General features: G+C 35.5%; 1 non-coding gene across 1 annotated transcript; it reads left to right on the forward strand.

Moving 5' to 3' along the window:
* Nucleotides 1-22,323: 22,323 nt before the first annotated feature.
* LOC139850927 (small nucleolar RNA R71) lies at nt 22,324-22,430 on the forward strand. The gene has a single exon (XR_011760301.1). It is a non-coding gene; the product is annotated as a small nucleolar RNA R71 (small nucleolar RNA).
* The last annotated feature ends 2,376 nt before the right edge of the window (nt 22,431-24,806 follow it).

A 24,806-nucleotide genomic window follows, 5' to 3' on the forward strand; every position in this document is an offset into this window, starting at 1 on the left:
CCGAGGGTCATAGAATGGGGACCCTTAGAAGCTGTAGAATTGGCCGGACCAATTAGGGAATTACTTGTACAGAGGTATGGTAATTCTTCTTTTAATGACTGGATATGTTTATTCACCATACGTAGACCTGTATATAAAGTATGGTGTGAAGAATTGTTATGTAGTATAGAGTTGAATGATCGGGTAGCTAGTTTAACCGATCGTTCTTTTATTAGATTTTTGTTAGGCGGTTCGATGCGCCACATGTCTTTACTGGACATGGCTCAGGCTTTACGTATATATACGCCTGAGGAGTTAGCGTCTGCCGATTGTAGAGGATTGATACTAAACGGTAGAAAAATAGATGAAAATTTTGATACACACGGTGTGTGGAGTCAAATGACAAGCCATCACCGTTTCAAAGGGGGAAATTACTCTTATTTGGATATAGATAGAGCCGAATTAAGAGTGATACATAGGTTTTTAGCTAATTCGATTACACAAAGGGGTAAGAACAAGGAAAAAGTAAATGAACAGGATTTGTTTTACCATATGTGTATTCGAGACCCACAAAGCGCTGTAAGTATACCATATTGTGTGGGTTATTATTTATCAGCTATGGTTCGGGGGATGCGACCACATAGCATAATAGGAGGTGGAATTTTTATTACTTTGATTGGTGAATATCTCGGTGTGGATATAAGTCGGGGGGGATTATTAGTAGAAGAACCAGAACCCCGCGATACTATAGGTTTAAATGTATACCATGGTGCGAAAGTTTTGAAGGGGCGAAATAACGCCGCAGTACGATACCATGGTACACATCCACAGGTGGAGAGAAACCAGCAGCAAGGTAATGTAGGAGGGGGGAATGAGATGCAAGAAATGCATAGGTTTATAGCTTCTCAAGAATACGAAAATGCTAGACAGAGAGCATTTGAAGATTGGCAAGTTCATCAGAACCAGATCATAGCTCATTGCCAACATATAGGTAGAAACTATATTCCTACACCGAAACCCATCTTCCCTCCTTGGTCTATAGAGATGCAGCCACCATATCCTACGTATGACCCTGCCGAAGCATTCTATAGCACTTATGGTTATGCCTGGAACCCCTATTGGTACCAATATCATCCTTAGTTTACTTATTATTTTTTATTATTTTGTAATTTGTAATTATTGATACGTTTAATACTTTTGTTAATATTGTAATCATTTTTATAATTATCTAACTTTTATTCTTAGATTTTAATAATTTTTGAATGTGGGGTAATATACCAAACTTAAAAAATATGTATATATGTTTGCAGTTTATCTTATGTACACAACAGGGTAAAATAACGCATTTTCAAAGACTGGCATTAAGTTCAGCAAAAGCAACTAATTTTGACGACAAGATGCAAAATATATGTGAAATAACAACAAGACGAAATGAACAAATGATGTGCACCATTTATCATTCAGCAAACAAACGCCAATATATTTGGAAACTTTGGTAAAATTTAATCATTTTCACACAAATCACCCTCAATAATTTAAATTGTTACTGATTTCTTGCAAATGAGGGCATTGCAAGATCTTAAGTGTGGGAAGGGGTTAAATTCTTTCGGATTTTAAAATTTTTTACTTTATACACTTGGTTACCATTAAAAATACTAGTAAAGCAGTAGTTGTATTAGAATCTAGTGCTCTCTGATAAAAAAGAACAGCCCTAGTCTTATATACTGACTACCCAATTCTTGTAAAATTTTTCAAAATTTTCAATTAAATGAATTCAAAATCATGTTTATACATATTTGTGAACGATAAAACTAGGTTTTAACACCGAAATTATTGTTACCTCGGAAAGGACATAAATTAAGAAACAAACTAAAATGTTAAAATTCATTTAAAATGGAATAGAGGACGATAAAAAGGAAAATAAAAGCCAAGTGTGGGAAAATTTACCAAGTTATCTTAAACATATGTCACATATATCTGTAACAAATAACTGAAAATACTTTTGCTTTGGACTAAACTAAACTGTTTTACCCGATGAAAGAAAAGAAGAGATGGATCTACACGATGAATCAATTCCATCATTAAAAGGAAGTAAAGTCTTCCGAAAAAGACACGCGCTTCTTGATTTAGGTCATGAAGTTGTCGTCCAGACCAGCTGTAGGTTGACGAAAAATCTAGAAAAGTCATCACTAAAATCAGCAGGAAATCCACGGACCTCAGCATTAAACAGGGTCGCCAAGTGGTCAGATTTATCGTAACCATGAGAAGGATTTATCTCGTACAATGGGGGGGCACCATGCAAATTAGCTGGATAAGACTAATGAATCAGATCCCCAGAAAGGATAATCTCCTTAAAGATTAAAAATCAGCTTTTAAGACTGATATTACTCAATCCTAGAGATTGACCTTAAAGATTGAGAATTCAAACTCATGGAATTCGATGATATCTAAACTCGAGCTTAAACGAGAAAATATTTTGATCAAAATTACAAACCGATTTGTTTTCTGAAAACCCTATTTTCAATGCGTTCATTACCATTGAACGTAAAATCCTAGGAATTCACCTGGAATTCATTAGGTCACCTGAACTAAATCGGGTGTCAACCGTAAGAACGGTGGTTGCATAGTGGTCAAAGACAGGACCTTGTGCCAGACCGAAAAATTATAAGGGTGAGCTTTACTATTGCTCCTACCAAGGATAGTAATTGCGTCCGACACGTTATAGACCATAATCAAAAGCATGTCACGGGACATTGCCTTAACAGTTGCTTGTTCAACGCTTTCCTTTACAACCGGACGGTAGTTTGCCGAAAGGTAATATACGGAACAAGTAAACTGGACGTGTTGCTTTCCTAATACAAGGTTAGCAAGTGGGTGACACAAAACAGCAAGTTTTGAGCTAAAATTTTCAAATCTGAAACCCACCAAACCCACAAAAATATTTTGCAAACACCGGTAAAGGGTTATCCCGGAAAACTTATCTAGGGTAAAAACTAGATTTAATTTTCAAAAGATCAAATGTTTTCATAAAGATCCAATTTCCTTAATGGATCTAAATTTTTATAGTCATATGGGACTGTAAACCATATCGTTACTACCATTGTTTATACCGCCGTATAGAAATCACTGATGTACAAAGTGTGAAGAATAAAGAAGTGATTCTAGTATTTCAAGACAATATTGCTTGAGGACAAGCAATGCTCAAGTGTGGGAATATTTGATAATGCTAAAAACGAACATATATTTCATAGCATTATTCCTCAAGAAAGACAAGCTTTTAGTTGCAATTGTTCTATTTACAAGTGATATTCGTTTAAATAATAAAAGGTGAAGACAAAAGACAGATTCGATGAATTGAAGACGCAAACGACCAAAAAGCTCAAAAGTACAAAAGACAATCAAAAAGGTTCCAATTATTGATAAGAAACGTCTCAAAATTACAAGAATACAAGATTCAAAACGCAAAGTACAAAATATAAAATTGTACGCAAGGACGTTCGAAAATCCGGAACCGGGACCAGAGTCAACTCTTAACGCTCGACGCAACGGACTAAAAATTACAAGTTAACTATGTTTATAAATATAATATAATATATAATTAATTATATATATATTATATATATATATTATAAAACCTTCGGCAGAGAAAGACTCCAAGGGTGTGAGCTGTAAATTCATTCTCCGCGACTCGCGGAGTTTGAAGAGGATATTGCCGCGAGTCGCGGAGCCCCAAAAATCGAAAATCCCTATAAAGCCAACCGAATTCTGATCGCAATTTATATTCTATTTCTCTCTTCTCTCATATATACGTAAAATATATATATATAATTTATATTTTAATTTTAATTTTAATTATAATTCTAATAATAAGGGTATGTTAGCGAATGTTGTAAGGGTGTAAGTCGAAATTCTGTCCGTGTAACGCTACGCTATTTTTAATCATTGTAAGTTATGTTCAACCTTTTTATATTAATGTCTCGTAGCTAAGTTATTATTATGCTTATTTAATCCGAAGTAATCATGATGTTGGGCTAATTACTAAAATTGGGTAATTGGGCTTTGTACCATAATTGGGGTTTGGATAAAAGAACGACACTTGTGGAAATTAGACTATGGGCTATTAATGGGCTTTATATTTGTTTAACTAAATGATAGTTTGTTAATGTTAATATAAAGATTTACAATTGGGCGTCCCTATAAATTACCATATACACTCGATCGGACATGATGGGCGGGGTATTTATATGTACGAATAATCGTTCATTTAACCGGACACGGGAATGGATTAATAGCCACTAGAATAATTAAAACAGGGGTGAAATTACATTCAAGGGTAATTGGTGTAATTGTTAGCAAAGTAGTAAAACCTTGGTTTACACGCAGTCGATAACCTGGTGTATTCATTAAACAAAGTATTAAAACCTTGTTACAATTCGAATCCCCAATTAGTTGGAATATTTAACTTCGGGTATAATAATAATTTGACGAGGACACTCGCACTTTATATTTATGACTGATGGACTGTTATGGACAAAAACCAGACGGACATATTAAATAATCCAGGACAAAGGACAATTAACCCATGTGCATAAAACTAAAATCAACACGTCAAACATCATGATTACGGAAGTTTAAATAAGCATAATTCTTTTATTTTATATTTAATTTCCTTTATTTTATAATTAATTGCACTTCTAATTATCGCATTTTTATTTATTGTTATTTAATTGCACTTTTAATTATCGTACTTTTTAATTATCGCAAGTTTATTTTATCGCACTTTTATTATTCGCAATTTCATTATCGTTATTTTCTTTACGCTTTAAATTTAAGTCTTGTATTTATTTTATATTTTACATTAGGTTTTAACTGCGACTAAAGTTTTAAAATCGACAAACCGGTCATTAAACGGTAAAAACCCCCCTTTATAATAATAATATTACTTATATATATGTTTGTATTTTTATAAAAGTAAACTAATATAGCGTTACGCTTTGTTTAAAGATTTCCCTGTGGAACGAACCGGACTTACTAAAAACTACACTACTGTACGATTAGGTACACTGCCTATAAGTGTTGTAGCAAGGTTTAAGTATATCCATTCTATAAATAAATAAATATCTTGCGTAAAATTGTATCGTATTTAATAGTATTTTCGCACTAAAAATAATACTATTTCGTACCCCTCTGCTAAAACATCAGGTTTATAGTCAGAAATATAAGTTACAAGTCATTTTTGTAAAGGTAGTCATTTCAGTCGAAAGAACGACGTCTAGATGACCATTTTGAAAAATATACTTCCACTTTGAGTTTAATCATGATTTTTGGATATAGTTTCACGTTCATAAGAAAAATCATTTTCCCAGAAGAACAACTTTTAAATCAAAGTTTATCATAGTTTTTAATTAACTAACCCAAAACAGCCCGCGGTGTTACTACGACGGCGTATGTCCGGTTTTACAGTGTTCTTCGTGTTTCCAGGTTTTAAATCATTAAGTTAGCATATCATATAGATATAGAACATGTGTTTAGTTGATTTTAAAAGTCAAGTTAGAAGGATTAACTTTTGTTTGCGAACAAGTTTAGAATTAACTAAACTATGTTCTAGTGATTTCAAGTTTAAACCTTCGAATAAGATAGCTTTATATGTATGAATCGATTGATGTTATGAATATCATTACTACCTCAAGTTTTTTGGATAAAGCTACTGGAAATGATAAAAATGGATCTAGCTTTAAAGGATCCTTGGATGACTTGAAAGTTCCTGAAGCAGAATCATGACACGAAAACAAGTTCAAGTAAGATTTCCACTCGAAATAAGATTGTTATAGTTATAGAAATTGAATCAAAGTTTGAATATGAGTATTACCTTGTATTAGAAAGATATCTTACTGTAAATAAGAAAGATTTCTTGAGGTTGGATGATCACTCTACAAGATTGGAAGTAAGCTAGTAAACTTGGAAGTATTCTTGATTTTATGAAACTAGAACTTGTAGAATTTATGAAGAACACTTAGAACTTGAAGATAGAACTTGAGAGAGATCAATTAGATGAAGAAAATTAAAGAATTAAAGTGTTTGTAGGTGTTTTTGGTCATTGGTGTATGGATTAGATATAAAGGATATGTAATTTTGTTTTCATGTAAATAAGTCATGAATGATTACTCATATTTTTGTAATTTTATGAGATATTTCATGCTAGTTGCCAAATGATGGTTCCCACATGTGTTAGGTGACTCACATGAGCTGTTAAGAGCTGATCATTAGAGTGTATATACCAATAGTACATACATCTAAAAGCTGTGTATTGTACGAGTATAAATACGGGTGCATACGAGTAGAATTGTTGATGAAACTGAACGAGGATGTAATTGTAAGCATTTTTGTTAAGTAGAAGTATTTTGATAAGTGTCTTTAAGTCTTTCAAAAGTGTATGAATACATATCAAAACACTACATGTATATACATTTTAACTGAGTTGTTAAGTCATCGTTAGTCGTTACATGTAAGTGTTGTTTTGAAACCTTTAGGTTAACGATCTTGTTAAATGTTGTTAACCCAATGTTTATAATATGAAATGAGATTTTAAATTATTATATTATCATGATATTATGATGTACAAATATCTCTTAATATGATATATATACATTAAATGTCGTTACAACGATAATCGTTACATATATGTCTCGTTTCAAAATCATTAAGTTAGTAGTCTTGTTTTTACATATGTAGTTCATTGTTAATATAATTAATGATATGTTTACTTATCATAATATCATGTTAACTATATATATAATCATATATATGTCATCATATAGTTTTTACAAGTTTTAACGTTCGTGAATCACCGGTCAACTTGGGTGGTCAATTGTCTATATGAAACCTATTTCAATTAATCAAGTCTTAACAAGTTTGATTGCTTAACATGTTGGAAACACTTAATCATGTAAATAAAAATTTCATTTAATATATATATAAACATGGAAAAGTTCGGGTCACTACAGTTAAGACACCATAGCCCAACCCGATACCAAGAGCATAATCCCAAGGATCTACCAAATCTCCAATCCACATCCATATCCAAAAGCTACCCCATCGAGCCCAAGCGCTCCTACACATCTAGTCTAACGACTAACTAGCTTCACAATCACAATACCTGTAAAAAGGTAAACAACGAGAGGGGTAAGTTTGAAGCTTAGTGAATGCAATAATTATACACGTACATATATAATCTACTTACTTCCAAACACTTACACAAATACCGCATACATGCTAGCAATTCAAATATCATACCATCGCAAAGTATAACACTAAATCTCCATTACCACAAGCTAGCACAAACAATAGCATATATAATCGAATAATATATTATGCTACACTACAATACATAACCATGGTTAACCAATCGTACAAGGGATGGTACTCAAATTTCCCATCGGTGTTCATAACAACCATTAGAGTACTTAACACGTCGTACACTAATCCCACGGGTGGCATTGATGTGCGTAGAGGTGTATACGAAATACTATTATTTTTACTACGAAATACGGCGAAATATGATACAAGTTATTTATTTATTTATTTATATAGATGGGATATACTTAAACCTTGCTACAACACTTATAGGCAGTGTACCTAATCGTAGAGTAGTGTAGTTTTTAGTAAGTCCGGTTCATTCCACAGGGAGCTAGCTGAGTTTAACGCTATATTTTTAACAACTATATTATATAAAATATATATAATTATATATAGTAATATTATTATAAAAGGAGGTTTTTACCATTTAATGACCGGTTTGTCGATTTTAAATAAAGCGTAAAGATAAATGACGATAATGTAACAACCCAAACCAATCCACGACAAAACCCCGTCAAAATTTACAACTAAATTTTTTTTTTTCTGGTGCAGTTCATTTGCGCGGCGCGCCAGGTGGGTGCGCGGCGCGCCAAACCACCTGGACAGCACGCTGTCCCCGGAAGTCAATTTCACGAAAATGTTTGACTAGTTCCCGACACTTTTAGGCGTAACACTTTTAACCACACGTTCTATATATAAAAACTAGCACGTTCAATTAATAAAATTAAGTTTACGAAGCGGGGCCCACATCGACCCAAATTACCCTTTAAGTATCAAAATACAATTTTTGACCATAAGACTCTTAATACGAAACAAGGCCGAGCATGGAGATTGGGGATACGCTACCCAATCCTAAACAATCCAAAAGCAAGCCTCTAAAGCAACTATGCAAGTCTTCTAGTCCCCGCGCTTACCCGAGCCAACGTCCGCATGCAATCTATAAAAAGAGTCAACAACGAGAGGGTAAGCTAACGCTTAGTGAATGATAATATACTACATACATATATATGCATAAAATGGACACGCCACATAAATAAACAAATACCGCATACCGGAGCGTCCAAGCCTAAAGGCAAGCTAATCTAAGTATACCATACGATCACTAAGCAACAAGCTAATAATACCATCAATAAGGTAAGTTCACCAACGTCAATGTGAACAACACCAATAACTACCCCCGGAGGGTTAACTACATCACGACAACACAACATTAATCACGAATTAGCAATTCGACAATCATGCAACATATCGTGCATATACCAATAACCGCAAGTCCACAATAGCTAGCAATACCAAAAGCATATAGTTCATAATTAAATATGCCAATACATAACTCATACAACCATGGTTAACCAAGTACACAAGAGAACGGTACATGAAAGTCCGTTGGAGTTCATAACATCCACTAGTGTTACTTACACACCGCGTAATCACTAGTCCCCCGGGTGATGTCTTAAACACCGCGACTAACTCACCCTTACAACAATGTGGCGTCTTAAACACCGCGACGAATCCACACTTCATTCAATACAATGAGTGGTGTCTTGAACACCGCGACACTTCCACTCCCATGACATTGTGGTGTCTTAAACACCGCGACAATACCACAAGTCAATTACACAATGAGTAGTGTCTTAAACACCGCGACAATACTACTCGTCAATTCCACAATGAGTAGTGTCTTAAACACCGCGACAATACTACTCGTTTCATAGAACGTGGTGTCTTAAACAACGCGACAATACCACATTCGTACAACACAATTAAATACATTACATACATATACGCATAATTATTCCACTCACAACCACGTGTGATAACGTACACCCAAAATGTGTACTTTGCTAAAGGTAGTCAACCAAAACGCACAACCGTGCCAATTGGACCTATGCACAAGTCCATCAAATCCACCTATATGTGAAGTGAGCTCTATAGCCTAGAATCACTTCACCCGACCCGCACCCATCCTACACATACATATGCATATAGGATATTAACACTCACCTTGAAGTCTTGATGAAAGCTTCCAAATAATCTGCAACTCGCCAATGGAAAATACCTATTCCATTATCATAATTACAACAATACACTTAGAATGGATTCACAAATCAACCCAAATTGACACTTAGTGCAAATTTGACCCAAATGCACTTCCAAGTACAAAACGCGCCCAAAATTAACCAATAATCACTAACACAAGTGAGAATGGTCTTAATACGCCAATTAAACCCGATCATAGGTGTTAAACACCTATCTTGCCCAAAATGACACTTAAACCCTAGTTTGACCCATAAGAAGTCAATATCACGCTATTAGCAAGTTTTGACACCAAAACATATTTAACTCGGTTTAACACTTCAACTTAATCCATTTTAAGTTTATAAACTTTGTTAAATCGCCAATTGGGTCATAATCACCACCAAACCCTAATTTGACCCAAAGTCAAAGTTAGTCAACCAAATAACCCTAAATAGGTTTCAATACTTCCACAATCACTAAACCTAGTGATTAAACCCAATTTCAAGTTCTAAACATAACCAATTTGCTCACCAAACCGAAATCCACCAACAATAACAATAAACCCGATTACTAGCATCACTAAAGTCACTTCATGAGTCTAAATGGGTTTATCAACAAATCAAGTTCAAACCCTAACTTTGAATAGCAAAATCAACAATGAAATTCGGAGTTAGAACTTACCAATACCGCCAAAATGATGCCGTTGACGAGTGGAACAACTTTAATACCCGAGGTTTGACCCGAAACACCCTTCTTCTTCTCCAATTGGAGCTCTCTCTCTCTAAAACTCTCCTCTCACTCTAGGGTTTGAAGATGAGAGTGTTTGATGAGTGAAATATGATCCAAACTGATCAAAGGATCAGTTTTGATGACCCTAAACCGACCCCAAGTGAAAAGACCAAAGTACCCTTCATTTAAAGCCTTTAAAAAGGCTGAAAATTGCTTCAGCAGTGATCGGCGCGCCGCGCCACAAGGTGGGGCGCCGCTCCAACTGACAGTTCAGTTTTCAGAAACTTGTTTTGGCCATAACTTTTTGACCGTAGCTCCGTTTTCGATGAATCAAATATCGTTGGAAACGTAATAAGATTTTCTTTCCAAAGGTAAGGCTTTGAAACATTAACACCAACTTTATTTGGGGTTGAAAAGATACGTACACTCCTTGTCACTTCAGACAATGTCCAGTTTCCTCCAACGTTCGAGCAAGCAACACGTACATGCTTCGTACACTTCATACATGCATAGTACACCATAAATACATTATCTACAATAAATATTTGGGTCTTACAACTCTCCCCCACTTAAACTCGATCACGTCCTCGTGATCTTCTCCACTTAAACAATCCGGACCTGCTTAACGATCCTCACTCAAGTCCCAATACGAACTTTCCTAGACCATTCTTCCCAATGGATCACTTTCAACAACTAAAGTCGTCAACCGTGATTTATCAAAACCACAATCCGAGCACTGAAACCTGCTCAATTTCCCATATCGGGAAAAACTCGACCCATCTCGTACCGAGATATCAATTCCTTAGCGTACCTTTACCAAGGACAACGCTAAAAGCAACCAAGTCTCAACTTAAAGTCAACAATCCGAAACGATGAAGACCGAACCAAACAAATCCTTACGGATAACATTAATCACTAACATCCCTTGTAGTGCGCAATACGACCTATACGCAACTACCATAGCATCAAAATCCAACGGCTAAAACCAAAAGCGCCCAAAACGACTATGGCAACGCTAAACCTAAGGTGTACAAAATCGACTATTGTCACACCCGTAACAACATGTGAGCGAAACACGGCTATCGCATCCCTAATCACACAACATGGTCCTCACGATCCCACCATCGGTGTATAAAACAACCGATAGATCACTCAACACCCGATGAAGTCAGCGGACCCCGTCAACGGTCATGCTTCACCGATATAATCCCATGATGAAGTCAGCGGACCCCGAAGGTCATGCTCCACCAATCAACAATACCATGATGAAGTCAGCGGACCCCGAAGGTCATGCTTCACCAATCTCATACGCACTTGGCCTCAAACATCGAGTAGTGCAACATCGCGCTCTGCTACACTATGGGGAACCCTAACGGATACCACTAACCACCCACAATCGAGCAAGAACCACCTATATCAAACATAGGAACCAAACAATAATTCTCTAAAAGAGAATCCGACACACACACATCCCTTAACCGAGGGATTTCACCTTGCTCGCCAAACACATCCATTATCTCTCAATGAGATTTACCACATTACCACCTCGGTGGTAATTTAAATCCAAACCAATAGTACAACTTGAACCAAAATTGTACTCCACCACAAATCGACCAAAAACTAGGTCCCAACACAAGTTTCGGATCTACCATAAGCACTATCCGAAATCTCACCCTAAAACTTCCTCGTGCGGGAGTGTAACTCCCCCACTTGGAACTACGTTCCATATCCATAACTCGTACTACCGTACAGTGCTACCAAATGTAGACTTTACCAACGATTGGGTACACACGACCCATCACCACATCTCGCTCTAACCTCGAGTTCACGAAGGATTTTAACCAATCCTTATACACTTTGAACGAAAGCGTACCACAACACAATCGGAGTCGAACACCACGCTAGTAGGTATAAAAGAGGCACCTAATGTTGCATCATGTAGACTCCATTACCAACACACATCGAGATTAAAAACACTCGATCTCAAGGGTTCTAACTACCCGACGAACCTCATGGTTCATCACTTCAACATAAAAGCGAACACGCGCTTAACAATCGAACACCAAAACCATTTCCGTGGCTTGGTAGAAACATTTCTCAAATATCAAGGAATGCTTGGTTGCACCAAGTCTTACGCCCTTCGCCCGACAATCAAACGTCACCATAGGGTACTTCCATTAGGAACGTCACCCATAACAACAATATGCACAACACAAGGCATTAACAACTCAAACTCAAACAGCATCGAACATTCCCAAGACTTGTGACCCCTCATGCCACCATTGTAACATCTAGACGCGCTAGAATTCGATATACTCGTCCGCGTACCACCCGTGCTCACACTCGGACCCTTAGTCCTCTTACTCGGAGCACCATAAGAAACAACCCTTCTATCCTTTGAAGGCTCACCCTTCTTCGATCGTGTATGCGACTCGAAACCCCTAGCCAAGTCGAATAATTCCGAAAACGATTTCGCTTGACCACGTCTAATTTTTCTTTTCAAGTCGTCATTCAAAGTCCGATAGAAATCCCCCATTAATAAACGATCACTTCCCAAATACTCCGGACAAAAACGAGCCTTCGCCATAAAGGTCGTCTTGAGAGTATTTAAATCCATAGATCCTCGTCGCAAATTTCGCAACTCATTACGCAATTCCCACAAATCGGCCGGAGTCCGGAATTCCTCGAAGAATTCCTCCTTAAATTCGTCCCACGATAAGGCCATAAACGTTTCACCACCGACAAGATCAATCTTACCATCCAACCAATCCCTCGCCCTACCCCGCAACAAACTCGTAGCGAGTCTCGTCTTTCTCTCGGGAGGGCAATCAATAGTACGGAAACACCCTTCGACGTCCGAAATCCAAGTTGTGCTCACCAAAGGATCCGACTTTTCGTCATACATCGGGGATTTAGTCCTCATGAAGCTCTTAAGATAACGCTCCATTTCACTACTACTTTGAAGTTCGGAATACCTCCTTTCCATTCTTTCTTCCAACGCACCCATTTGCTCCGCAACGGGGGCCGCAACTCTAGCGTTAAACTCCGCGTCATTCGCCTCGGTCTCGTTTCGCGTCGTCATTCAAAAGAATGCAAAACGATTAGTCCACGAACGTATAAAACCGCACGCACAACACCGTCCCATCTTGCTAAACACTCGTCGTACATCACTTGTTAGACACGATTTGTACCCGTAATAAGGTTTGCAAGTTCTTATTACGCACACACGCCGCATCGACTCGTTAGTACAACGACCGCCTCGCTCGATGATAAGAACAAACACAACCAAAATTCTACGCGATACAAACACACGCGAGAATTATTACCACAACACAAAAGCATATTAATAATATCCGCATTACTAATATATACGTTAGTCGACCTATAAACAAGGCACTAACTAAACCCATTCCGACCCGAAATCCTACAAGTCCCGCAACAATTTAAGCACACACAAAAGTCTAAGTCTAGGCACCTATCTCAAGTCACCTAAATCCCTTAGACCATGCTCTGATACCACTTGTAACAACCCAAACCAATCCACGACAAAACCCCGTCAAAATTTACAACTAAATTTTTTTTTTTCTGGTGCAGTTCATTTGCGCGGCGCGCCAGGTGGGTGCGCGGCGCGCCAAACCACCTGGACAGCCCGCTGTCCCCAGAAGTCAATTTCACGAAAATGTTTGACTAGTTCCCGACACTTTTAGGCGTAACACTTTTAACCACACGTTCTATATATAAAAACTAGCACGTTCAATTAATAAAATTAAGTTTACGAAGCGGGGCCCACATCGACCCAAATTACCCTTTAAGTATCAAAATACAATTTTTGACCATAAGACTCTTAATACGAAACAAGGCCGAGCATGGAGATTGGGGATACACTACCCAATCCTAAACAATCCAAAAGCAAGCCTCTAAAGCAACTATGCAAGTCTTCTAGTCCCCGCGCTTACCCGAGCCAACGTCCGCATGCAATCTATAAAAAGAGTCAACAACGAGAGGGTAAGCTAACGCTTAGTGAATGATAATATACTACATACATATATATGCATAAAATGGACACGCCACATAAATAAACAAATACCGCATACCGGAGCGTCCAAGCCTAAAGGCAAGCTAATCTAAGTATACCATACGATCACTAAGCAACAAGCTAATAATACCATCAATAAGGTAAGTTCACCAACGTCAATGTGAACAACGCCAATAACTACCCCCGGAGGGTTAACTACATCACGACAACACAACATTAATCACGAATTAGCAATTCGACAATCATGCAACATATCGTGCATATACCAATAACCGCAAGTCCACAATAGCTAGCAATACCAAAAGCATATAGTTCATAATTAAATATGCCAATACATAACTCATACAACCATGGTTAACCAAGTACACAAGAGAACGGTACATGAAAGTCCGTTGGAGTTCATAACATCCACTAGTGTTACTTACACACCGCGTAATCACTAGTCCCCCGGGTGATGTCTTAAACACCGCGACTAACTCACCCTTACAACAATGTGGCGTCTTAAACACCGCGACGAATCCACACTTCATTCAATACAATGAGTGGTGTCTTGAACACCGCGACACTTCCACTCCCATGACATTGTGGTGTCTTAAACACCGCGACAATACCACAAGTCAATTACACAATGAGTAGTGTCTTAAACACCGCGACAATACTACTCGTCAATTCCACAATGAGTAGTGTCTTAAACACCGCGACAATACTACTCGTTTCATAGAACGTGGTGTCTTAAACAACGCGACAATACCACATTCGTACAACACAATTAAATACATTACATACATATACGCATAATTATTCCACTCACAACCACGTGTGATAACGTACACCCAAAATGTGTACTTTGCTAAAGGTAGTCAACCAAAACGCACAACCGTGCCAATTGGACCTATGCACAAGTCCATCAAATCCACCTATATGTGAAGTGAGCTCTATAGCCGAGAATCACTTCACCCGACCCGCACCCATCCTACACATACATATGCATATAGGATATTAACACTCACCTTGAAGTCTTGATGAAAGCTTCCAAATAATCTGCAACTCGCCAATGGAAAATACCTATTCCATTATCATAATTACAACAATACACTTAGAATGGATTCACAAATCAACCCAAATTGACACTTAGTGCAAATTTGACCCAAATGCACTTCCAAGTACAAAACGCGCCCAAAATTAACCAATAATCACTAACACAAGTGAGAATGGTCTTAATACGCCAATTAAACCCGATCATAGGTGTTAAACACCTATCTTGCCCAAAATGACACTTAAACCCTAGTTTGACCCATAAGAAGTCAATATCACGCTATTAGCAAGTTTTGACACCAAAACATATTTAACTCGGTTTAACACTTCAACTTAATCCATTTTAAGTTTATAAACTTTGTTAAATCGCCAATTGGGTCATAATCACCACCAAACCCTAATTTGACCCAAAGTCAAAGTTAGTCAACCAAATAACCCTAAATAGGTTTCAATACTTCCACAATCACTAAACCTAGTGATTAAACCCAATTTCAAGTTCTAAACATAACCAATTTGCTCACCAAACCGAAATCCACCAACAATAACAATAAACCCGATTACTAGCATCACTAAAGTCACTTCATGAGTCTAAATGGGTTTATCAACAAATCAAGTTCAAACCCTAACTTTGAATAGCAAAATCAACAATGAAATTCGGAGTTAGAACTTACCAATACCGCCAAAATGATGCCGTTGACGAGTGGAACAACTTTAATACCCGAGGTTTGACCCGAAACACCCTTCTTCTTCTCCAATTGGAGCTCTCTCTCTCTAAAACTCTCCTCTCACTCTAGGGTTTGAAGATGAGAGTGTTTGATGAGTGAAATATGATCCAAACTGATCAAAGGATCAGTTTTGATGACCCTAAACCGACCCCAAGTGAAAAGACCAAAGTACCCTTCATTTAAAGCCTTTAAAAAGGCTGAAAATTGCTTCAGCAGTGATCGGCTCGCCGCGCCACAAGGTGGGGCGCCGCTCCAACTGACAGTTCAGTTTTCAGAAACTTGTTTTGGCCATAACTTTTTGACCGTAGCTCCGTTTTCGATGAATCAAATATCGTTGGAAACGTAATAAGATTTTCTTTCCAAAGGTAAGGCTTTGAAACATTAACACCAACTTTATTTGGGGTTGAAAAGATACGTACACTCCTTGTCACTTCAGACAATGTCCAGTTTCCTCCAACGTTCGAGCAAGCAACACGTACATGCTTCGTACACTTCATACATGCATAGTACACCATAAATACATTATCTACAATAAATATTTGGGTCTTACAGATAATATAAATGATAGAATTTAAATTGCGATAAAGTAAATTGCAGTAATTAAAATGACAGTAAATAAAGGTACGATGAAATATGAAATAAAAGTGTTATGTTTATTTAAACTTTCGTAATCATGATGTTTGACGTTTTGATTTTAATTTATTACCCTGGGTTAATTGTCCTTTGTTCTGGATTATTTGATACCTATTTGGTTTTTGTCCATAATAGTCCATCGATCATAATTATAAAATGCTCGTTAAATTAACCTTATTCCCGAAGTCAAATATTCTAACTAATTAGGGATTCGAACTGTAACAAGGTTTTAATACTTTGTTTAATGATTACACCAGGTTATCGACTGCGTGTAATCCAAGGTTTTATTACTTTGTTAACAATTACATCAATTATCCTTGTATGTAATCCACCCCTATTTTAATGAGATATGAATATTAATTTACCCACTTGATCAGAATGAATAATCAATTACCCAACCCGAATAATTAATTAAATGATCGTAAAAGATGTCGTATAAACATCACTAAATAGAACATACATAATCATTTTAATAATTATTAGATTAACTAATTTGAAGATAGGTTCGACAAAATCTAATGAGTTGTCATTCGATTAGACAATACCCCCTATCTATTAATAGTTAATAGTCCAATGTCCACAAGTGTCGGTCTTTTGTCCAAACCTTAATTATGGTACAAAATCCAATAATCCCATCTTAATATTTTAGTCCAACATCACGATTACTTCGGCTCAAATAAGCATAATAATAACTTAGTTACGAGACATTAATTTAAAAAGGAAGAACATAGCTTACAGTGGTGATTAATTGCGTAGCGTTACCTGGACAGAGTTCCGACTTTAAAACCCGTAAAACATTTCTTACAATAACCCAACTAAACCATAATTTATTATTAATCTTAAATTAAAATTAAAATTATAATATAAATATATTACATAGAGAAGAGAGATTGATTTTTTGTGTGTTCTCTCAGATGAATTCGATGGCTTTTATTGGCCATTTCTGAAACAGACAGCTCCGCGAGTGCGGAGTTTTTACCCTTTACAGCTCCGCGAGTGCGGAGCTTCGGATTCCAGCTCACCAAATTTTGGATCCTAGCTTTGTCGACATATTTATTATATATATATTATATTTTATTCTTGTGCATAGTTGACTTGTAATTTTAGGTCCGTTGCGTCGCGCATTTACGCCCAGTTTATGTCCCGGTTCCGGATTTTCGAACGTCCTTTCGTACGCGTAGATATCTTGTACTTTGCGTTTCGCGGCTTGTACTCTTGTAATTTTTAGACGTTTTTCATCAATAATTTGAACCACTTGAATTGTACTTTATACTTTTTAGCTTTTTGGTCATTCGCGTCTTCAAATCGTCGTTTTCTTCTTTTGTCTTCGCACTTATTTATTTAAACGAATATTACATAAAAATAGAACAGTTACAACTAAAAGCTTTACATATTGGAATGATATTGTGCCTAAATATATGTTCATTTGGAGCAATATCAAATATCCCCACACTTGAGCGTTGCTTGTCCTCAAGCAATACAGAACTTGAAATTAAATCACACTTCACTCGAATCACTTTTTTATTCTCACACTTTATACATCAGTGATTTTGATACGGCGGTATAAACAATGATAGTAATAATATGGTTTACAGTCCCACATGACTATGAAAATTTAAATCCTTAAGGAAATTGGATCTTTATGAAAACATTTGATCTTTTGAAAATTTCAAGCTAGATTTTACCCTAGACAAGTTTTCCGGAATAACCCTTCACCGGTGTTTGCAAAATGTTTTTGTGGGTTGTGTGGGTTTCAGATTTCAAAATTTTAGCTCAAAACTTGAGGTTTTGTGTCACCCACTTGCTAACCTTGTATTAGGAAAGCATACATCCAGTTTACTTGCTCCGTATATTACCTTTCGATAAACTACCATCCGGTTGTAAAGGAAAGCGTTGAACAAGCAACTGTTAAGGCAATCTCCCGTGACATGCTTTTGATTATGGTCTATAACGTGTCGGATACAATTACTATCCTTTGTAGGAGCAATAGTAAAGATCACCATATAGTTTTTCGGTCTGGCACAAGGTCCTATCTTTGACCATGCTATGCAACCACCGTTCTTACGGTTGACACCCGATTTGGTTCAGGTAACCTAATGAATTCCAGGTGAATTCCTAGGATTTTACGTTCAATGGTAATGAACGCATTAAAAATGGGTTTTCAGAAAACAAATCGGTTTGTAATTTTATCAAAATATTTTCTCGTTCAAGCTCGAGTTTAGATATCATTGAATTCCATGAGTTTGTAATTCTCAATCTTTAAAGTCAATCTCAAGGATTGAGTAATATCAGGCTTAAAAGCTGATTCTTAATCTTTAAGGAGATTATCCTTTCTGGGGGTCTGATTCATTAGTCTTATCAAGCTAATTTGCACGACGCCCTCCCCATTTTACGAGACAGATCCTCTCATGGTTAGGATAAGTCTGACCACTTGGCGACCCTGTTTGATGCTGAGGTCAGTGGATTTCCTGCTGTTTTTAGAGATGACTTTTCTAGATTTTTCGTCAACCTACAGCTGGTCTTGACGACAACTTCTTGACCTAAATCAAGAAGCGCGTGTCTTTTTTAGAAGACTTTACTTCCTTTTAATGATGGAATTGATTCATCGTGTAGATATATCTATTCTTTCAAAGGTATTACAATAAATCGGGTAAAACTGATTAGTTTAGTCCAAAGCAAAAGTACCTACAATAATCTGTACCAAATATGTGATATGTGTTTTAAAGAAATTGGTAAATTCTTCCCACACTTTGCTTTTATTTATTCTTTTCTTTGCCTTTTTATTCTCTTCTATTCTATTTTAAATGAATTCAAGCGTTTTGGGTTGTTTCTCCATTTATGTTCTCTCTGAGGTAACAATAATTTCGGCATTAACACCTAGTTTTATCATTCATAAATATGTATAAACATGATTTTGAATTTATTTAGTTGAAATTTTTTTAAATTTTCACAAAATTTGGCAATTAAACTAAGTGTAAACCCGAGAGAATTTATAACCCTTCCCCACACTTGAGATCATGCAATGCCCTCATTTGCATGAAATCAGACTATATTTATAAATTCGTGAGGGTGATTAGTGTAGAAAAATGATTAAAAATACCGAGTTTGCAAATATATTGTTTTATATCACATTTTATATTTTACGTCTTGTCGTTAAAATTAGTAGCTTTTGCTGAACTTTAATGTCAGTCTTTGAAAATGCGTTGTTTTACCCTGTTTTGTACATAAGATAAACTACAAACATATATATATATATATATATATATATATATATATATATATATATATATATATATATATATATATATATATATATATATATATATATATATATATAACCTTTATTTTTTAAAACAATTTAAATGAATAATTTTTTAAAATTTTGTTTTCTTTTACTTTAGGTAGTTTCGGTATGTTTTTCTAGTTCGTCTCTCGACAAAATTTAAAATTTGTCCTTTTTAAAGTGATTGTTTTAAAAGCAAAGATTTTTGGGTTTTTTTTTTAAAATTTTTTGGTATACTTTAGATCAATAAAATTAAAAATAATGATAACAAAATTTGTCGCCCCGCACTCGGGTAAAGCAATTTCGGTTCCATGACCTAGTCTTCAACTTACGATGAATTTTAGAAATCATTTTTTAAACGTAATGAAATAAAGTAAATTTTGTTTTTAAATTCACACAAAACTTAAATTTAGAAAGCATAATAATTTCATATAAAACCTATAAAACAAAAAATTTAGAATGGGGGGAGAAAACTAGTTCTTTAGTGTCTGCTAGTGGAAAAGACCAATCGAATGCCATTCTCGGAACTACACGAGAACAGAACAACTAACTCTAGACAGCGTTTTCTTTTTAGAACATTTGAATCTTCCCACACTTAGGTAGGTGTGGTGTCGAAATTGCGATTAACTTCATCATCAATTTCTCTTGGACCATAATCAACTTGCATATCTGTGACTTTTGCTTTAAACCATTAGTCGGATTCTTGTGTAATATCCACAAATTCAACTAGTTTTTCCTTTTCTTTAGGCGATAGATTGGATACTAACCGGTTATGTAACTTAAAGTTCCCCTTGGTTCTAGCATCGCGAATTCGTTTAATAACTTTCTTCATTGAACTATTAATAACGGAGTCATTTAATTTTGTATCAACAACGGGGTTCTTTGTTATCAAGTCATCATTAGGGTTTACTTCATCTTCCCCACACTTAGGCGTTTTATTATTGTTAAGCACTACCGTTGGAGATGGTAAAACAATATGGTTCTTATCAATCATTTTTGTTGGTTCAACGGTTTTGGTTGGTGGAGATTTAGACTTTCGAATCACAAAGGTGACCGATTTTTCACCATCACTAAGTGTCATTCTATCTTTTCTTACATCAAATAACGCCCTGGTGGATGCTAAGAATGGTCGACCTAAAATTAGAGGAATGTTTGGGTCCTCTTCTATGTCAATGACAATAAATTCGACTAAAAAGGTTAAATTACCCACTTGAACGGGTAGGTTGTCAGCAATTCCAACTGGGTGCCTAATGGTTTGATCAAAGAGTCGAACACTCATTTCCGTTGGACTTAAATCACCTACTCCTAATCTCTTATATAATGAAAGAGGCATAACACTCACACTCGCACCTAAATCTGCTAGTGCATCATACATGACACAATCACTAAGTAGACAAGGAACAATAAATTCACCCGGATCACCCAACCTAGGTGGAGGTTTTGGTGGATCTGTCTTTACCGGGTTTACTTTTACGGTTTTTGTTTCTTGCACTTTCTTATTCTTCTTTCCAGAGGTATCACAAACTTTATTACCTATTACTTACTCATACTCAACTCCTTTTCTTGGAAACGGGATGGGTGGTCTGTAGGATGCCACCACTGGCTTTACATACTCGGGTGGTGGTGGCGGTGTTGTAACTTCTTCATTGTTACTCACATCGAAAACCTTCCCATCTTCTGATGCTGGTTTTTCAGAATTTGTTGAAACCATATTAACATTTTCATTCTGAGGATTTACTTCAGTATTACTCGGTAGCTTTCCTTGTTCCCTCTCACTCATCATGCTAGCAAGAGTACCTAGGTGTTTTTCTAGATTCAAAATGGAAGTTTGTTGAGTTCTTAATGACTGATCAAACCTCTCATTTGTTTGGGTTTGAGATGTAATAAATTGTGTCTGAGATTCCATTAGCTTTGCCATCATTTCTTCCAGATTTGGCTTTTTCTCTTCGGTTTGTTGTGGTGGTTTATACAAGCTAGGTCTTTGTTGATTGAAAATATTATTTTGAGTTGGTTGGTTATTTGGACCTTGTTGGTTGTACGAGTTATTGTTGGGTCCATTTGGATTGTAAAGAATGTTTTGATTTCGATTGAAGTTTGGCCTTGGCGGTTGATAATTATTTTGATAATTATTTCCCGGCCTTTGGTTCATGTAGGAAACATTCTCACGTTGTTCCATTGTTTGCTCAATGTGACAATCTTTCGTTAAGTGTGGTCCACTGCATTGCTTACAACTGATTCGTATTGCGTGAATATCTTTAGTCATCTTTTCCATTCGTCTTTCGAAAGCATCTATTTTTGCGGAAACGAAATCAAAGTCATGGCTAGAATCGGCTCTAGCCGCTTTAGATGAACGAAAAATATCTTTTTCCTGGTGCCACTCATGCGAGTGGGAAGCTGTGTTATCAATGATTTTGTGAGCTTCGGTTGCGGTTTTCTTCATAATGGAACCACCAGCTGCTATATCTATGTCTTTTCTTGTAGTGATATCGCATCCTTGGTAGAATATTTGTACTATTTGATAAGTGTCTAAACCATGTTGCGGACATCCTCTCAATAACTTTCCAAATCTTGTCCACGCCTCATATAGAGTTTCATTTGTCTTTTGTGTGAACGTAACTATTTCTCCTTGAAGTCTCACGGCTTTAGATGACGGAAAGAATTGTTTAAGAAAATTTTCAACTAAAACATCCCATGTATCAATCGCCCCTTCAGGTAATGATTCTAACCACTCTTTGGCTTCTCCCTTTAAAGTCCAGAGAAATAACGTGAGATATATCTGTTCATCCTCAACTTCTCGGATTTTGAATAGTGTACAAATCCTATTAAAGGTACGAAGATGTTCGTTTGGATCTTCATTTGGTGTACCACTAAATTGGCATTGGTTAGTTACCATGTGTAGGATTTTCCCTTTGATTTCATAATCTTTTGCATTAACATCTGGCTTAATAATGACGTGACCTTGGCCCGTGCGTGTAGCTCTCATTCGGTCTTCCATACTTAGAGGTTCTTGATTTTCCATGATTAGATTTGTTGAATCTGAATCACTAGAGGATTCTGATTAATGGTTTCTTCCTCGACAATCTCTGGATGAGTGATTTGTGGTTAAGGAGGAATGATTAGTGGTTCAGGATCTCTGAATTGTCCTTGAATATCCTCCAGATTCTCAATTGTGAGGTTGGGTTCAAAAAATGGATTATCGGAAATTTGAATTGGATTACTTGGTAGAATTGATGATGATTCTAAAGAAAAATCAACGGCGACAATATTGGCTAGATGTCTTGATCGAGTATGAAAGGTGGTGAACATTTTGCTCGGTGCATTCACAGAATATCCTATTAGTTATAAAAAGATAGAACAATTATATAAGTTATCAAATTAATAGACTTTTCAGCTTTTGCCCACATTTCGAATAGCCAAAAGATGTTGCAGGGAGCCAGAACCCTTTAAATCGGAAGCTCACAACTCAGCCACTAACAAATCCAACTATTACTATGAAGCAGAAAATTTGGATGTCTATCAATTTAACCGCTTAAAATAATTTTTTGTTTTGAATTATTAGAGAAGAAATAGAGAAAATTCTAAGTCCTAAAAACTAGAGCGGCGTGAAATAAGAAAGAAAAAGAGTAGCGTCGAAAAATGTCGAAAAATAAAAAATTGAAAGAAAAACGTCGAAACTTAAAAGTCTAAAAGCTAAATCTAAAAAGTTGCACCTAAAGGTATTAAAGCTTAAAAGGAATTCTATATCCAAAACGGCAATAACTTAATTAGGCACTAAAATCTATTTAAAACTAAAGCGATAAGCGACGTCGTAAAATTCTAAAGCGCCTAGATCTTAATCTAAAGAAAAAGCACTTAAGGGATTTTACGGCAAATCTTAGAAATCTAACAATCAAAATAAAATACGGCAAAAACTAACTTAAAACTAATTATGAACGATAAAAATACAAATTACAATTAAACGATTAAAAAGATACAAAATTTAAAATTAAAACTAATGTAAAAAAATACAATTTTTTATAAAAATATTATTTATATATTACTATTTTAAAAAAGTATTAATTTATATAATTAATAATAATAAAAACACTTAATATTACAAATAAAATTAAAACTAAACTAAATATATTAATTACTAAAACCCTAATTAGGTTAAATATTAATAATAATAAAATTATTAACCCTAATCTGTAATTAATGCGTACTAGGTTTGCTGCCAGAGCAGGTTCCGCGAGTGCGGAGGTCTGCTGCCGAATAACTCCGCGAGTGCGGAGGATGTAGATTCAAATGAGTAGCAGGCTCAAATTCGTGCAGTTTTAACGTTTAATAAATTTTTTTTTACTTTTTTTGCTTTTATTTTTTTTTATGTTTTTAGTTTTTATAAAATATAACTTAAATAAAACTTATATTTTAACAATTACTTATTAGATTTTTATAATTCTAAAAAAAAGAAAAAATAAACTTTTTAATTAAAACCCCTAAATATATATATATATATATATATATATATATATATATATATATATATATATATATATATATATATATATATATATATATATATATATATATATATATATATATATATATATATATATATATATATATATATATTATGTTTTTATATTTTTGTTTTTAATATTTAAAACTTATATTTTTACAAAAATAGATTAAAACTTAATAAAAATCTTTTTTTTATAGCGTTTCGCTTTTTGTTCCCCGGCAGCGGCGCCAAAAACTTGATGTGCGTAGAGGTGTATACGAAATACTATTATTTTTACTACGAAATATGGCGAAATATGATACAAGTTATTTATTTATTTATATAGATGGGATATACTTAAACCTTGCTACAACACTTATAGGCAGTGTACCTAATCGTAGAGTAGTGTAGTTTTTAGTAAGTCCGATTCGTTCCACAGGGAGCTAGCTGAGTTTAAAGCTATATTTTTAACAACTATATTATATAAAATATATATAATTATATATAGTAATATTATTATAAAAGGGGGTT

This window comes from Rutidosis leptorrhynchoides, chromosome 5, assembly GCF_046630445.1.
Source record: "Rutidosis leptorrhynchoides isolate AG116_Rl617_1_P2 chromosome 5, CSIRO_AGI_Rlap_v1, whole genome shotgun sequence".
Taxonomy (NCBI): Eukaryota; Viridiplantae; Streptophyta; class Magnoliopsida; order Asterales; family Asteraceae; genus Rutidosis; species Rutidosis leptorrhynchoides.